Genomic DNA, 18741 nt, shown 5'->3' on the forward strand with positions numbered 1-18741 from the left:
CATGCTAATTTGGGGTGTGAATCCATCCAAAATGTTCAGGTGAATCATTCCTGTTCCTTTCCTATAAGAAACATGTGCTCTATCAACAGTTATATAATAGACATATCTTTCAATTATATAATCAAAGGTAAAAATAGAACACTTTCAATCACTTAAAAGTAAAACATTTTAAAAAGAATAATAAATACAGTTTTTTTGCAGTTAACATTTTTCTCACACACATCACTGTATCAAAATTTGGGGGCATCACATTAATTTAGAGACAAAAATGCTGATTCATTTTCTTGCCTACATGTGTAATCTTCAATGTCTGGTTTTAATTAATTGTAAATACCCAGAATGTTCCAAATCATAAGAGAAAAGTGAAATTTATATCATAGCAAAAATATGGTCTCAATGCTCAAAACAATCATCACCAAAAAAATTAATAACATGATAGGTTGTTCTTCAAAGGATTTCATTTTTCTCGAACTTAGCAAATGAAATATAAAAAAACTTTAAATATGGAAAAATAATATATATTGACAAACTCCTACTGCATTATAAGCAGATGTATACCCTACTTCTGGCTTTCCTTCAGTGAAGTACCACAAACGACTAAATTGCACACTTTTTTTCTTCTTTGTTTTCCTTTTTTTCTCTATACGGGATCGTTGACCTTGGGCCTGCAGGGAGCACGCTGGCCCCAGACCTCTCCCAGTGCACATTTCTTTGCCTCCAGTTCTTACGGATCCAAAGATAGGGAACCATAGACAGGCCTCCGTAGGAGGACTAAACTCCACACATTTTAGAGTTTAATTTATTATGACTTAATTTAGGAAAGAAATGGGGCATTTCTCCCTAGAAATCAACAACTTCACAATAAATAGGAGCTGAATTATATTTTGCCCTTTTATTTCCTCATTTGTGTTGAATATTGCAAATGTTTGTGAAAACACCATGATTGAATTTCCTTCCCGAAGAGCCTGGTACAACCTTCCTTTGATCCTGCAGGAATTAGGGTCCCCATAGTTCTGGAGAGCATTAAACTAATTGCTGTTCAAGTATTCAGAAGATAAAAAGTCCATAAGTGCTAACTATTAATTAGTATTTCTATTACAATTATGACCTTGAAAGATACAAACTGTAGCTCACTCAATTAAATGTGGCTATATTAGCAGTTAGAAATAGATCCAATGAAGAATCAGACTTTTGATTGAACAAAGATAAAATTTGTTACCTAAACACATTTCATTCTTATCTTGAGAGAGAACAAACTATTCTATATACATGATATACATATATATATATATATATATATATATATATATATACACACACAGGTATATATACATATATATTTCAGCCAGGAAAATTAATAGTCTATAATTTAATCATTGACTATGGACTAAGAAAAATATCTTGGAGTGAAATAGGGTTTATTACTCCAATAAAAATGGAGTGAAAGGCATAAACTGCAAAAAATACAAATATTGGTGCACAAAAATCACCTCTACAAAAATATTATTTTATGCTTTTCTGTAATGGAACATAAATGCTGTTTTGATTCCTATCTCACAAGGTGGAGGAGCCATAATTGTAGTCGATTTATATTCTTCCCATCCGACCAAGCCCCGGCAGACCTAACTGAGAAGCAGCCTGCTGTATGGTGGTGGTGCGTCTTTCGGTTTGCAGTCCTGCAGCAGTGGCACTGTTCCGTGTCCCCTGAGCTAGGACAATTACTTCTGAGCATGCCAGTTACTGCTGAAGAGTTCTTATTCTGGAGGAAAGGACACAGAGACTTCCTGTCCTAGAAATGCCAACACTTCTTTTACTCATTTATTATTTGTAACACTCAGATAAGATTGTCTTTCGAAAAAAATTAAGAAACATACTACAAAGCACAAAAAGGAGAAAATCTTAAGTACTAACAATTCTAAATTTACATTTGTACACGTTTTGTCATATTATAATTTTTAAATCCTCATGTGGAGATATTTTTATTGATTTGAGAGAGAAAAGGAAAGAGAGAGAGAGAAATGATGTGAAAAGAAATCATCAGTCAGTTGCCTCCAACATGTGCCCTGACCGGGGATCAAACCCTCAACGTAAGTGTGTGGCCTGACTAGAAATCGAATCTGAAACCTTTTGATATACAGGGTGACGCTTCAACCAACTAGCCGTTCAGCCAGGGCTTTCATGTTATAATTTTTAAAGAAAAATGCCCTTTTACAGTTCTTTTAGAAAATATTATAAAGTTGAAGTCATTTTCTCCCCATTATCAGTTTCATTTTGCTTCCCACTCTACAGATACAAATTCAGAAATACAAAATTTTTAAAAATTATTATTGTTTTTGTCTCTACATTATATAAATGCTATCCCACTATTTGCATCATTATGCAACTTACCTGTTTTCATTAAATGTAGCTCTACACTATGATTCAGAACGTATGTGTATATGTGTGTGTATACATCTATTCATTTACATTATTTTCTGTACAGTCTTCTCACATATCATTTACATATGTAAATGTATCACTGTCCTTTTCTGTAAGAATGGTCATTGTCTGTTTCTACATTTTGTTGTTAATGCAATTTTATGATTAATGCCATACACAGAAGTTATGTTTGATTTTGTTCAAAGATATCTATATTTTTCTTTGAAGTTTATGCTTCCTATGCTCTGTTTAGGTTATCCTTTTCAGCCTTGAGATTAAACAATACATTCTCTTGTGTTTTGTGTGAGATGTTGCAAATGTTCGATGCTGTCTCCATGTGAGCTTTGGGGTGCACACGGGTCAGGCAGCGATGTGGTTTAATGTTTCCGGTGTGCACAGCCGATCATTCCAGTAGTGGTTGTCGAACAGAGATTGCTCTCTGCTGATCTGCAAAACTACCTCCGCCATATGTGTAGTTCACATACACACATAGATTTTTGTCAAGTTTACATGCGGTTCATACGTTTGCCCATTTCATTTTGACATGACTCAATTTCAGCATTTACAGCTTTACGATATGCCTTGAAATTTGAAATGGCAATCTCCACTGACCCTACATACCTATATTCTTGACAATTTTGAAGAATTTTAGAATCAGTTGTTCAAGTCCCACAAAAAGTCCTATTGCAAATTGTCTAAAAATTGTATTTAACTAATATACTCATTTATACAGAATAATGGTGCATCTTCCCAGTGTGTTTAAAGCCTCACTTAACTCAGAACAAGAGTATATATGTTTCACGGGTCCACAGTGGTACTGCACCTCATTTTAACTTCACTCTACACCAGTTCACACACAAATTACATATTTTAAGCATGAAGCACGTTTTCAAACGTTTTACACACACACTGTGAAAGGCCAGTCAGCTTTTGTTGGCTTTGAGGCTTAAAGAGAAACATGCCATTGCATGTTATGATGATTATTTCTGAAGTAAAAATATTAATATTTTTGTTATCCCGTATCTACATATTTACTGAAGTCCCTAATTGTTAGTATCTTGTAGATTTTCTTGATTTTTATATCACTTATAATTTCAGTTTAATATTTTACCTCCTATTTCTTCTAATTATATTGTTAATACTTTAATAGTGATAAATAGCTTAAGATTTAATAGTGTAAAATTAAAATATAATTAACAATTACATCAGCATAATTTCCTAATTCTAACCTTAATGAAAATGTTTGTATTTTTAGCACATTTATTAGCAACTCTTTTATAAAAATAAATTAATTTATGCTGCACAATTTTATTCTATAGGACATAGTCATCTTGAGAATATAATGGCAATATTTTTTAAAAATTATCAGAAACTTTACATTTCATCCTTACTTTGAAAAAATATATATATATATATGCTGTAATAAGAAGCTTGTATCATACACCATAAGTAACAAATGACTTAATAAAAAATTCTAACTACCTTACATTTTTCTATTTATTTTATAGATGTGATCTAAAATAAAATGTTAATGCTACTCAAAAATGCATGTCTATAGCCATTTAGTACATTTCATTGATTTAGTTCAATTGTACCTTTTCCCAAAAGTGCTGGGCCTTAGGTTTTGTTCCAGACCATGTAAGATTTAATGTGCAAACAAATATACTGCCTGTCTAATATTCTGTGCTAAAATGACATGCTTTTCCAGATGGACTAATTATAGAACAACAGTGATAACCTAACAGATAAAAAACATCTTTTTTTTGGGTCATAACATCTTTTGCTATCAAGCCTCTCATTTCAGTGCTTCAAGAATGAAAGTATGACAGTCTGAATTCTGATTATTCTTTCCATAAGTATAGTACATAATCAATTTATTCAAACACGCTAACATAGAACTGCATTTTTAAAGCACAGTGTGTAAGGAGTTCATAACAGTGCCATACAATTTCATTTTAACCAATGAAGAAGTGGCCAAGATGTATTTTACTTTGTGTTATAAACATCAGTGTCTTAAATAAGCTAAATTGCTTTAGGGATGCATCAGTGGTCTTCAGGAAATCATCCACTGTGCTGAACCAATCCATCTCTAGAGCATAAAACTCTAATCACAATTTTCTTTTGAATATAAATATGATGATATAGGCCAAAGCAAAATTTCTATGTAAGTAAATTTAGATTATAACTCACTTCCAAAATTTTTAAATAGTGGTATTAAGATGGAAGTGAATAGCGTGCTAAAAAGTGTTTTCCTCTCCTATGTGTGAAGCTATGTAAATTAATTGTCTGGATGAATTACACAATTATTTCAATTTATGTTTAGCAAAAAATTTATGTCAGTGTAACAAAGTTTAAATTCCATTGGTTTGTCCGAATCTGTTTTGCCATCTTTATCTCCTTCTTTTATATGTATGTTAGCAAAATTACAATCAATTAAAATATTAATCATTCTGAAACAATTCCCAGTAAATTCCTGTCTGTGTTTATTTACTACCATTCTTCCCCCCACCAAAAATACTTTTCTCTTTCCCAACATTTGCCAGACAGGATTTTTCTCAAATATCATATCATCCTCTGTGAATGTATTGCATTTATGAATATTTATAAATCAATTTTACCAGAGTTACTTGTAAACTACTGGAAGTCAACTTTCAGTAAATAGTATATATATTTTAAATTTTTATTTTAGGAAGTATTAATATGAATTAAGAGCTTTCCCCCCCAGGATGCTCAGGTTTCTTTCCCTTACATCTTTTGAACCTGTTTTTCTCACTCTCTGTAGCCCCCAGGGTTTTCACTGACTCTGAAGGGGCCCTTCACCTGGCCGTTCCTATGTTTGGCTGGTTATTGCAGAGTTCCACCCAATCAGTGTTCCACTGGCAACACTAACTTAATTAGGCTAAATCTGTGTTCACTGCTCTTCTGCCAGATTATATCTGCTGCAGGTGGTACTGCTATATTTTTAGTAACCAAAGCCAAAAACTTGGAATTCATTGTACATTACTAGCCTCTTTGTTCACTGAACCACCAGTGCCTCTGCATTTTCCTTCTCGTCTAGTTAGTTATCTCAGATCTATTTTTTAACTCATTAGCACTGTTGCCATTGCTTAACTCAGAACAATAGTATATATTTTTCACAGGTTCACAGTGGTGCTTTACCTCATTTTAACTTCACTCTACACCAGTTCACACACAAACTGGTTTCAGTTCAACCCATTTCTAAGATGCCAATGTGTCAGTTGAGAAAGGAGCTTCAAACTATTAGCTTCCTATTGTCTTCAGAAAAGATCAAACCTCTAACTTTTAAGCATGGCTCTTAATAATCTGACTTCTCACTTTTGCTAAATGCTTTCACATACACTGACACATAACCAGTATTTTTTCAACATTTTAAAATACAATTTGATAGAAGTTAACACTATAGGATGAAAGTCATGTTCCCATTCAGGGGTATGAAGAAAAGACCATCAGTGTTGCTGATCAGGGACAATGCTTCCTCTGTTAAATGGCACAAAGAAGCATGGTGAGTAAGGTTGACTACTTCATCAACAATTACCACCTGTAACCATGATTTTTGGATAAGTACATGATCCTCTATGCTTCTTAAACAGTGAGATAGAGGGATACCCTTTTACAAACTAAGCAAATGGCTGAAATCCCAATGATTTCACACCTGCCACCACAACTCAGAGCACTGGAGCCTGGAAACTTTCCAGCACGTGAAACCTGTCAAGAGACCGGGTTCTAGAACAATCTCACTAATGATCTCATTTAAGTTCTGCTTTTTGTTCAGGGTAGCTGGAAGAGTAAGTCACCAGGGTAATGTACTTGATACCTTTACAAATGTACTTAGATTAGATATAAAGTGAGAAATGTGGGACAACTGGTGCAGTGCTGTTCCTTTGGGGCTAGTTAATTTTAATACACTCTTGCTGAAAATATTTAGATAAAGCTACGTATTGAGGTCAATTCTCTCTTAGCAGTATACACAGCAGGATTTATATTTCTAATCTCTGTAATACTCGGCTGTACAACCACACAAACCCCAATCTACATGCCAAAAAGGATATAGAAGAGAGAAAGGAGTGTCATCGCAACCTTAAGATAATAAGGAAAATATATTTACCCTCCTCCTGTCTGAAAACAATAAAAACTATGAGGGGATGAAAAAGAGGGAAACTTGTAACCAACACTACAGTATTTATGCAGAGGCAGTGCCAAGGATGTTGGGGTACAGGCAAGGGGTAGAGGACAAAAGAGAGGACCCCTGGCCTACAGAATCCAGTAAAATCTCAGAGAAGAAAGCTCCCTAGTAGGTGGCCTTATTCTCATCGTAAGAACAAAAGCAAAGACCTGTTGTTTGAAACAAGATCTGGGTAGAGGGAATGCTATGTGAACTACCCAGAACCATGTTGGATAGCATGGCATATTCAGGGAGGTACATAGGAGCCTGGAAAATCTCTGGGTGAGCCAACTTTGCAAAACACAAGGCAAGGAAGCCCCCAGGTGGTGGTGCATAGCACTGCAGTACTAATCTCGGTCAGCTGAAACCTATCCAAGCTCACTTCTTTGATTCACTCAATTCTTACTTACTTGTATGTGCATTAGGTGCCAAGCATTCATCTTTTAGGTGACATGAATGAACACAGCAGAAGAATATCTGTGTCTCCATGATCTCTCCATCCATCTCTCTCCTACCCCCCACATAAGCACACACACGCACACATACCCACATTACACTGGATTCTAACCGAAGGCTTGGAATCTTCCTTCAGGCATTCCTGCACATTATTATTTTTAGATATCTGTTCCAATAAGAACTCCTCTTATCCAAATACAAATAATAAAACAGAAAATAGACTTGAAGCTTTTCAATATTGTGTAAGGAAAAAAATGATAGTGAGCAAAAAAATATAAAAATCAAGGCACCTTTTAAGGAAAAAGCATACTTTGCCATTGAGTCAAACATACTCATTAATCAAATCTTCACAGTCAAAAGTAATAAAAAGCATCTCTGTAAACAGAATTCAAAATAAAAAGTAGGAAATTAGAAATCAGCATGAAGAGATTTTAAAAATAAGTAGGCAGAACTCATGAAAGAAGTCTAATTAAAATATAAAACCATCAGAAAGCTTCTAGCCACACTGGAAGCAGGAAAATGAGAATGGGTACTTCATCTGAAAAAAGACCCAAAGGAGAAGAATAAGAAATTATATGCAATGCACAGAAAGACATGAATAAGAGATTTAATAGATGCTTAACTGATATCCTTAATGAATACAACATAAATGATACCAAAAGATATAACTCAAAGAAACTTGCTTAAAAATAAAAGAAGTCTCAACTCTACAAATTTAAAGATGCTCCAATCTCTCACACAATTGCTGCAGCGTTATCTATACTGAGTCATGACTTATGATATTTACCAGGTGTCAAAAGTAAGATAAAAATCATTATGAATCCCAAAGCAATAATATGAAAACAAAAAATTAAATATTCTGCAAAAGGGTAACAATGAGACTGAATCTAAGCTTCTATGCCCCATCATGCATCAGTTCAAAACAACAGAATGTTACCTACATTCTAGGGAGGTAACATTAGTTAGTGAATGACATTAGTGACATTAGTGAATGCATGTTCCATGGGTTTTCTCTATTTTTAAATAAGAGCTAGAGAACATATTTAAAAGTAAAAGACCAATATTTCCAGAGTTCTATCAACTCAGAAATTATAGCTACTATGAGTAATTTTGAAAAAATTTAAGGACATTTTTCAAACAAGGAATAAGTAGAAATGTGTTTTCATTAACTGACATTGAAGTGTCATGAGGAGAATTATGAATGTAAGATGGAAAGTAGATGTTATAAACCTCAACAATTTAAAAATAATAACATAATTTATTAAACTGATAAGAACAGATACTACACTTGATCTTAGCCAAAAGGCCAAGAAGCGATAAAAATAATAACATAAAGAGTTTTAGAAGAAAGAAGAATAAAGAAAAAGTGTGAGAAAGTAAACATTCCAGATTGTGTCTTTCTAGCATGAGAATAAAACCAAAACTAAATAAACCCATCAAAAGGAACCTACGATGAGTTTCTGCAGCTCAGGTAACGAAATCATTCTCCACCTTGAACCTCTATTCTAAAAATTTTCAGATTTTGTTGTTAAGAAGAGAACATGCAAAAACATACAATGGGCTAACGATAGTTTCTTCAACAAATGGTGTTGAGAAAATTGAATAGATGCATGCAGAAAAAAATAGTGAAACTAGACCACCTTCTTACATCACACACAAAAATAAATTCAAAATAAACTAAGGACTTAAATGTTAAACTCAAAACTACAAAAATCCTAGAAAAAAATAGCCAGCAAAATGTGGGACATTGCTACTAGCGATCGTTTTTCTGATGTACCTCTTCGGGCGAGAGAAATAAAAGATAAAATAAACTAGTGGGACTTCTTCAAACTAAAAAGTCTTGCCTGGCAAAGGGATCCATCAACAAAAGGAAAAGACAACCCACTGAATGGGAGAACATATTTACTGATACACCTGGTAAGAGGTTAATACCCAAAATTTAAAAAGAACTTATAAAATTCAACACCAAAAAAGAAAACAATCCAATTTTTAAAAATGTGCAAAGGACTTGAATAGACACTTCTCCAAAGAGGGCATACAGATGGCCAATAGACATATGAAAAGATGCTCAATGTCACTAATTGTCAGAGAAATGCATCAGAGATTAATTTTGCCAGTTCCAGAACTGTAATATAAATGCAACCTGATACAATATATCCTTCTATGAAAGATTTTTTAATTTTCAGAAAAATTTCCATAGATCCAGCCACATTGTAGCATGTTAGAAATTCATTCTTTAGTATGGCAAAATAGTGTTCTACTGTATAAATATAACTGTATATATAGCTGGTGTATATACCTGTACATATATAGATTAATATATAATCTATGTATAGATTATATCACATAGAACATATGATATAATCTATGATTATATTATTATAATTATGAACATTATATCATAGAGAATATTATATCATTAATATAATCTATATATAGATTATACATATAGAACATATCTATATGTTCTGTTGTATAAATATATCTGTCTATATAGCTGGTATGTATACCTGTATATATATAGATTAATATAGCTGTATACAGCTTATTTATCCACCCTCCACATTCCACCCTGGAATGTTTCTAGTTTTGTTTATTATGAACAGAGTTTTTACAAACCTTGTACAAAATGTTTTTGTGCATGTGTGTTTCAGTTTCTCTTAGGTAAAAATCTGGAAAAATGAGAGCAGATTTTTTTACTTATAAGAAACTTTCAATATTTTCCAAAGTGATTGTGTCATTTTTCATTCTAACTGACAACGTGTGAGATTTCCAGTTGCACCACAACTTAGACCATGTTTGGTGCTGTTGGTCTTTCCAATGTAACTAATGTGGAGGGTCTCAAGTTTTTATTTTAATTTTATTTTATTTTAATTTATTTTATTTTCCTCCATGACTAAAGATTGTGAACATTTTCTCATGTGCTTTTTTTTCATTCACAGATGGTATTTCATAACATCTTTTGTGAAATTTTCTGTGAAATCTCACAGAAAAGTTTTCTGTGAAAACTTTTATGTACTTTATTGATTTTTTTAAACTCAGTTTGTTGTGTTGTAGAGGTTTTTATAAATCTGGATACTGGTCCCTGTCACAAATATGATTTGCAACAATTTTCTCTGTAGCTTGCCTAATTCTGTCCCTAACAGTGTCTTTTTTGAGTAAATGATAATAGTTTTGATGAAGTCCCATTTGTTATTCTAAAGGTTTCTGATTTTAGCTTATGCGTTTAGATTTGGGAACCATCTTAAATGGCTCTTATTTATGTATATTTTGTGTATTACCTGAGGTGGTGTGTGATATTTATTTTTTTCTGTATAGATATCAGTAACATTCATTTAATAAATTCTAATCCCCCCATTGAATTACTTTGGAATTTTTATGTTAAAAACATGAAATTATAAGTTTGGATCTATTTCTGAATTATCTTTTAAATTTCATTTATTTGCTAGTTATTACACCAGTAAAATAGTTTCAATTACTTTAGCTTCAAAATAAGTGTTAAGTCAGATAGATGAGCTCTTCAACTCTGTTATTATTTTTAAGATTTCTTTGGATATTCAGGTCTCTTGAATTTCCAAATTAACTTTAGAATTAACTTATCGATATCTTTAAAAAAAGTTCTACTACTCCTATATTTGAGATTGTATAGAAGAATCTAATAGTCGAATGGAAGCAGCCCAGTGTCCATCAGTATATGAGTGGATGAAACAACTATGGGACATTTAGACAATGGAATACTACTTGGCCATAAAAGAAGAAAATTTTACCCTTTGGAACAGCATGGATAGACCTGGAGAACATTATGCTAAGTGAAATGAGCCAGTCAGAGAAAAAAATATACCATATGATTTCATTCATATAGGGAATCTAATGAACAAACTGAACTAACAGGCGAAATAGAGACAGATGAATGGATAGAGTGCAGGATGACAGCTAAGTGTGGGGGAGAGTCGGGGGTGGAGACATGGAGCAGCAAGAAAAAGTCTCATGGACATGGACAACAGTGTGGTGATTGCGGGGGGATGGGGTATAAGGGCACTAAATGGTAATGAAAAATACAACTTAAAAAAGCAAATGGAATGTCAAAAATGGCAGACAGCTGACATCAGGTCTTCTGATCTGTGAACATGGTTTATTTAAGTCTTTGTAAAAATTCCTATAAGCTGTGTTATATTATGTTTACTGCAGTGGTCTTGCAAATCATTATTAAATTTATTACTTAAGAATTTTATGTTCTCTGATACTATTGAATTGCAACAACTTAATTAATTTTTTCTAGTTTTTTGCTGCTAGTTTATAAAAATAGGTTTTTTTATTTTTGTATACTAGCCTCTTATCCTGAAAATTTATAAATAAACTTACTAGTTCTAACAATTATTTTTCAGTTTCCTTAGCAACTTTTATGTAAAAATTATGTCATATGCAGATAAACAGTTTTCCTTTTTTCCTTTTCCCACATTCTAACATTTATTTTTTTACATTTGGTAATGGCTAAGCTCCAATACAATAGTGATCGTACATGGTAAGAGGGAACATTGACCTTGTCCCTGACCCTAAGAGCAAGTGGTAAATATTCCACCATTATTAATCATGTTGGATATTGGGATGTTTTTCACCATGACCTTTATCATATTGAGAAAGATTGCCTCTTTCCCTAGTTTAGTGATAATTTTACTATTATGAATAGGTATCGGGGTTTTTTCCAAAAGCTTTTGTACATTTATGGAAATGATTTTATGGTTTCTCTCCTTTATTCTCTTAACAAGGTTGAATTGACTTTCACATGATAAATTGCAGGTGTATTCCTGTGATAAACAATATTTACTTGATCATGTTATTAACATTTTTACATATTGTTATGTTCAGTTTGCTAATATTATGTTCAGTAGTTTTAATCTATCATTTACTTCCTCCTTATCTATTATTTAATTTCCCCTTTAACCCTTTCAACTTTGCCATACATTTTTGAAAACTTCGTTATTAGATCCTCCCCCATTTATGATTGTAATTGACAGTTGACCCTTCACCCCTATACATCTTCTTGTTTTGCTCATTTACCTAAATATCCACCTTCTATGTGCCAGGCACTGTGTTTATTTCTGAAATCCAAAACAAATGAAAATATTAGGAGTCAGGCTTTCTCTTAAATAATTCACAGTGTGACTATGAACAGCCAAAGCAATAATCAAAATTCGGTGTAATAAGTCCTATATTTTAAATTAGACATCATATAATATGTGAGTGCGATAAAAAATGCACCTTTACAGAGGAGTTGGCACTTGAACAACCCGGTAAGTTTCATCTAGGAGCAGGTGCGCACAGTAATGCTTTTGAGAACATTTCACCACTGTCTCTGATGAGAACAGCTACATAGATTTTGAGTAAAGATGGTATAATCCACTTCACTGATGTTAAAAATTACTGTACTGTCTTAAATTCTTGTTTGAACACAATGTGCTTACCTAACTACATCATTCTTTAAACAGATTTTTATGGGCTTCTAGCCACATTATGTAGTTCATTGATACTATATAAAGTAATTCCAAACACAGTTTCCCTTCTTTAGGCTAGAATCTTCTGACTGAATTAACACTCATAGGCATTTGGCAGAGAGAATTCTGATTCAGTTACTGGGTTGGGGTTATCCTGTAAGTTTGCCAGAGTGATGACTACCTCCAGGACTTACTCTCTGAATGGGTAATAGATACAGATGTTTTCACAAAGCAGAAGAAAGGCTATCCTAGGCCCACAGATATCACTGTAGCTTATCAAGTAAATGAAATTTTGGATAAGTCTCTCTCACAATCAATAAAAAAGAATACAAGCTCATTTCTATACTGAGAATCAAAGAGAGATGATGTCTACCTTCTCATGTGGGCTTCAATTTATGTGTAACCAACTGCAGAAGCCTATTGCAAGTTTCATCACTTGAAGAAGATGCTGATGAGTATCATGTTGAAAAGTTGTGCCTACCTGCAGGCAGTGATAAACTACTTGGAAATATAATGAGTCTGCCACCCAAAATCATCTATCACCTGTTTCATCATTAAGATAGCTTAATTTCCATAACAGTTAAATTGCATAACCAACTCTCAATAATTATTAAATTCGGTTAAGCATTGTATGGGTGGTGTCTGGTTCATCAGCTTCAGGCATTTCAGTGCCTTAAAGATAAAGCTAATGGTTGTGCACACAGGCAGCTGCATGTTTCCAGAAAGAATTAGTAAATCGAACAGGAAGCTTGGTATCTATGGACCATAGATTGCATGGCTTTCTGTGAGGTCCAAACTGGTACATTTTGGTAATTTTATGTATCGCTTTCTCCCTTGATGACCATATCCACTGAAATAATCATTCTACAAATCCCTGGAAAACCTCAGTTTTTTGTCTGCATGAAACTATATGTAAACTTATCTTTTGAAAGTTAAAACGTAAGTAATAAAATATGAAACCTATATATCCTTGACATTTTAAGAATTACATGAATATGATTATTAAAATAAATTTGTGATAATACTGTGCTCAAAATATATACTGTGTCATAAAATAAGTGATTTACTTAAAAGTTATGTGGCCCATTTCCTTTTATCATGAGATCACAGACGACCCAAGAGGTTCCCAGTATAGTAAAACCTGACAGTTGATAGATGTTACTTTGCAGAACATCTTTAAGTTCTAACACTGCTAATCCAGATTGTCATTTTTACTCACCCCTCATGTTTTCTAAGGAAGAAAAATTATTTCCTTCTGGTTTATACTGCCTAATACACAACCCTAACTGAATTTTTATGAGGTTTCTTCTAAACACCCATTGGTACAGTGGATGATCAGCTGGTTTTTTTGTCTAATACATTTTTCTATTGGTTTATATAAAACGATTGGGTTCTAGAGTTTGCCAGTTGGTAAAATACTGAAACACAACATTCTACATAATAATTTGGTGGACCTCGGGGGAGGTGGTTTAAATTAAATACATCAATTAAGGAATGCTGTAAAACGAATGTGCTTCCTCAGTATTGTGTGAAACTTCCTACATACTAGTAGATAACATCTGGATATATCAACCCCAATTAAGCAAACACAGCAGGAAAAGAAGGAAAAGATCTCTTTATTGCCACCCATCCGACACCTGCATATTCCTCATTAAACTATACAAACCAATAAGAAGCAGGTTCCAGTGCTACTAAACCCTACCTCTCCCTCTTACTGCTAAACCTAAGGCAAGTCAGTGAAATGAAAATCAAGTATGTATTAAAATGTAGATACTCAATTACCTTGTTTTACTTTTAAAAGTTAGTATTGATTTCTAACTCTTAATGCACAAAAATACGCCACATATTGGATATTAATTTTATTACATAAATGTTAAATTCAGTATATAATGTTTTAACTTAAATGTACAGTATACATTCTAGGCTTTGAGTTTTAATAAAAGTGGAAATAAGTCAAACTGTTTTCCCCTTTAGGGATGTGTTATCTCTTCCTCAAGAAAAATAATCTGAACAGGGCCCACGTAACTCTGCACTTGAGAAATATTTCTGGAAAAAGAAAAAGATGTTGTGCTACAAACAAGGTTTGGTAAACACTAAATTCTTTTCTCTGCCTCTATGGTCATGTTTCACACACATATTTTACTGTCTCTGAGAACTGCTGTAGAGAAGACTCCTGTTTTCCTTGACAACAACATTTGTTTCCACACTGAAATACCTATCAGAATAAATTTCTGTGCAACCTGTCCTAGCATATTCACTGATGCTAGTTTGATTTAGCAGTTGCAAAGAAGAATCTCATGTTGGAAAGCTAAATAACCCCTCCTGGGGTACCAAGACCTTGTCTGCTTGAAAGGTTGGATGGCATGCCCAGGGCCCTGTGCCCGCATCTGGCAGCTGAAACTGGCATGAAAAGTCTGAATCAGGTCATGACTTTTAACCCCTAACCCCTTTCCTCTTTCACCTAAAAAATTAAAATTAAAAGTGTGTAAATGTCCTTTATTTAAATGTAACGCTAAGTGTTTTTTTTAAAATAATCAACAGGGCCCAGTAGAATAGAAAGTCTCTCGGGGCTACTAGAATATTACCATTTCCACGGATTGGCTGGGTTGAAAACCAGCAGAGGTCCCTTCCAGAGCTGCACGATTCGCTCCACAGAAGCAATGACTGCCTCTGTCGTTCTGAACGGTTGCACTGTCCTTTGTGAACGGTCATCAGAGCACTTCCTTGGATGGACCACGCAACTCGAAATTAACATCCAATATAATTTTATGTTTTTATTGATGATTTTCTCCACATGATAATTTTAGTGAGTATGATGCACAGAACTCAAGTGTGCCATTTAATCAGTTTTGACAAAATAATGCGGTCTATAAACTATGCTCCTATTAAGGTAAAAAATGATTTGGGCCTGTGCCAGGGACCCCCAGAAGCATCTCCCAGGTGAGTGATTCGCTGGGAGGATCCCAGGACCCAGCACACCCCCAATCTCACAGCAGTGACTTACTACAGCACCAGGGTACAAAGCAAAATCAAACAAGGGAAGAGGTGCGTAGAGCAATGTCAGACAGAAGCCAGACTCAAGCTTCCAGGAGTCCTCAGTGAGTGCAGTCTCACGACATTCACTCCGCCAGCACCAAGCTGTGAGGACACATGTGGAAAGCTGCCTGCCCAGGAGGCTCCTGGGAGACCCAGTGCCCATGGTTTGTATACATTAGCATTGTCCGCATAGACTCAATCTGCTCAACATGTATAAAATGTTTAGATTCTAAGAAGGAAAGCAGGTGTTCAGCATAAATCCATTATTTGTAAAACCAGTTTAGGCCAGTGAACCATTCTTGTTGGAGAATGGCGGGAACCCTTCGGAAATACAAATTTTCACATGTTGGCCAAGGCGGTAAGCAGTGCTTGCTGAAGATCGGAAAATATCCAAAGAAATGAATGACCTCTCAATATTTCCGTAACTAAAAAGTCCCCCATTTCAATAAACTGTCTGGCGGGTCATGAGAAGTGTGCGTGTTAGAAAGCAACATTGCCTACGTGTGGCACGGGTGACCTGTACTTGCCACCCCTGCAAAGTTCCTGCGCATGTTTCAGGCTGGGTGGGCATTTTCTGCTTTCACTTTTTAAGAAGAATCATGTATTTTGTGCTTTATGTTTGATCTTTTCATTTTACAGAAAAGCATATTGAATCACAGAAAGTTTTACCAGGATTGATAGCGATGGAGCTGGGGTGTGGAGTCGGGTGGGCTGTGTCTAGAGTTCTTTCTCTTTAAGGCTACAGGACAGCACTGAGGAAAATTCACTGCGAATTTTGATGAAGATATGTTTACATATCAATCTGTGAATGCTGTTTGTGGCTTGACCCTCTGAGACTACAGCTGAAGGCAAATAAATATGAAATCACACCCGTTAGGATACGTTGGTGGTGGGTAATTAGAAAGTATCCCAAGGAAGGTTAGTTTATCAAGTTGTCAGAGCAGTTGGAGAAAATAACGGAAGGATCAGCCGACCACACCCCCACGAGGCCCGCACAAGGGGAAGCAATCAGCAGCGAGGAAGCCCAGTTGTGTGGGGCCAGACGGGGCCAGGTCTCCATGACCTCTCCTGCTTCTAATTAGTGGTAGGATGAGTCTTCCAATGACATGTATAGGAACTAGAAGGATCGTTTTCATCATATCTATTATTATAAAGTATTTGATACTGAGCAAGATAATGTAGGTATTCCTACCTCTAATTGATGATGAGGAAACTGAGGCTCACTCACTTGCCAAGTTTATAAATTCCAGACCCAGAGCTCAAACTCAGTTCTATGAGAAATGCACTCAGTTCGCAGAGTGCACTACTCAGTTCAAATGAAGTGGGTTTTTTCTTACCCTTTACCAAACTGCTCTTGTTTGATAAATTCGGGAAACACAGACAGCTAATCCTTAATGTAGAATTAATTCATTATTAGGATGTCTGTGCTGCCATATTTAATTAACTTTATGTGAGAGCAGGAAGGAATGGTAAAATCTTAGAGTGCTGATAACGTTTAATTTTTAACATAGCTAGTGCTTTTTAGGGCCTTAAATTTATTCCCCACAAGATGCAATATCTTGATGTCAAGGTTAACATTGAGATTGTAAGGAAATTAAAACAGTTTAGGTATTCCAAAATCTAAACTCTGGATTCTCTTTTTATGATATCTGTTTTTGTTCTTTACTTCCTAGGAAATTTAATATAACCCCAATGGTTTCTGTCAATTACACATATATACATATTTGTTGTTAATCAAACGTATTCCACTGAATATGTATATTCTATATATGAACTAATGTGCACTGTGACACCTACTGTGTCCCCAGCCCAGTAGGTTCAAACGTGTTTAATCCCAGCCTTCAGCAACTCATCTAATGGAACTAGTTAGGTTATTCCCCAGGAGTGAGTGAATAGCTGCCTATTCTGAAGAGTTTTCTCTCTCTCTCACCTGACACACTCACTACACATTCACCACCTGCAGAACTTGGCCAAACAATGACTGGCACAGACTACAAACATCTGCCCACCTTGCACCAATCAAGGGAGGATAAAGAATACTTCAGTGCAGTTGGTGCTTCAGAGCTCCCGGGATCAGAGTGGAACCAGTACCCACTTGAAACCACATTCTTGCCAAGCTTCCTCTCTGCTAAGTTGTTTTACCGACTTCGTCTCCCCTTTGAGAGCACTCCCTCATTACAGCACTTAGAACAGAGTCAGCATCTCAAGCTCTGTTTCTAGGGAAGCTGGAGTAGAACAGCACTCATTAAGGATCTTGGTGGTGAAAGAAAGGTTCTTCCACAGGATCACCAGGAGAGCATTCCTTGTACCAACGCATGGGAGATGTTGGTGTGGTGAGGTTCATTTGGGAAGAAATAGAAGCTGTCCCCTGGGTTTCCAATTTCTAATCTCTCCTTTCATCCCCTCATGGAAGAAGTCCATCTATGTCCTCTGGAGGGCCAAAGCAAAAGCCAGTGTCCAAAGTTTCTGCTTCATCTTAAAGCTCAGTCTTTTGGAGCCCCACCATCTGATGTGGGCCCTGGTAGCTGCTGGGCCTACTTGGCCATGGGCAAGAAAATGGAAAGGACACACGGGTGACTGTGATTTCAGTGGGGGAGAGAGAGAGAAAAAAAAAGAGAGAGAGAGTGAGAGTGAGCACTTCTTTGTTCTCCTGGGATTATATCAGCTTGGGTTCGGGACAAACCAGGTGTTTTTTCAAAAGAACCAATCAACTTCCCAAGGTTTCACAGGCTTTAAATAGGCCCACCCCCTAGTCAGATTGACAGGCTTCTTTGGTTAAGACATCCCCTGCACCATTTTGACTTCTATTGTGCGTGTGTTTGCTTCCCCCTGAGCCTCCCCTCGGCAATCTGGTACCAAACTGGGAAAGTGAGGGCCATTAATTCTCTTGGTGGAGCAATGCTAGGATTCCCTGGGGTGTGAAGCTATAGCTGCCTGGTGAAGCAAACAGGCTCATGCTTCCCAGTTTATTAAAGTCCATGTCTAATTCCCTTGCTTACTTGTTCTTATAATTAGCTAATTGCTGATAGTAAAGCTGTGAGTAAATGACTACGGTGCTATCGCCAAGTGAGCCCTGTTCATGAAGGCAGTGGGCTTGGAGCCTCAAGATGTGGTTCCTACAAAGCAGAAGAAAGTTTGGAGCACATAATAAATTGG

At 35.4% G+C, this 18741-nt stretch overlaps 1 non-coding gene and 1 pseudogene across 1 annotated transcript; both read right to left on the bottom strand.

Moving 5' to 3' along the window:
• Positions 1–640: 640 nt before the first annotated feature.
• Positions 641–771, bottom strand: LOC119057286 (small nucleolar RNA SNORA38). The gene has a single exon (XR_005084050.2). It is a non-coding gene; the product is annotated as a small nucleolar RNA SNORA38 (small nucleolar RNA).
• Positions 772–8267: 7496 nt separating this feature from the next.
• On the bottom strand, positions 8268–8375 carry LOC119057285 (uncharacterized; annotated as a pseudogene).
• Positions 8376–18741: the final 10366 nt, after the last annotated feature.

The sequence above is a fragment of the Artibeus jamaicensis genome, unplaced genomic scaffold (assembly GCF_021234435.1).
Source record: "Artibeus jamaicensis isolate MK-2021 breed Jamaican fruit bat unplaced genomic scaffold, CSHL_Jam_final scaffold_369, whole genome shotgun sequence".
Classification (NCBI taxonomy): domain Eukaryota; kingdom Metazoa; phylum Chordata; class Mammalia; order Chiroptera; family Phyllostomidae; genus Artibeus; species Artibeus jamaicensis.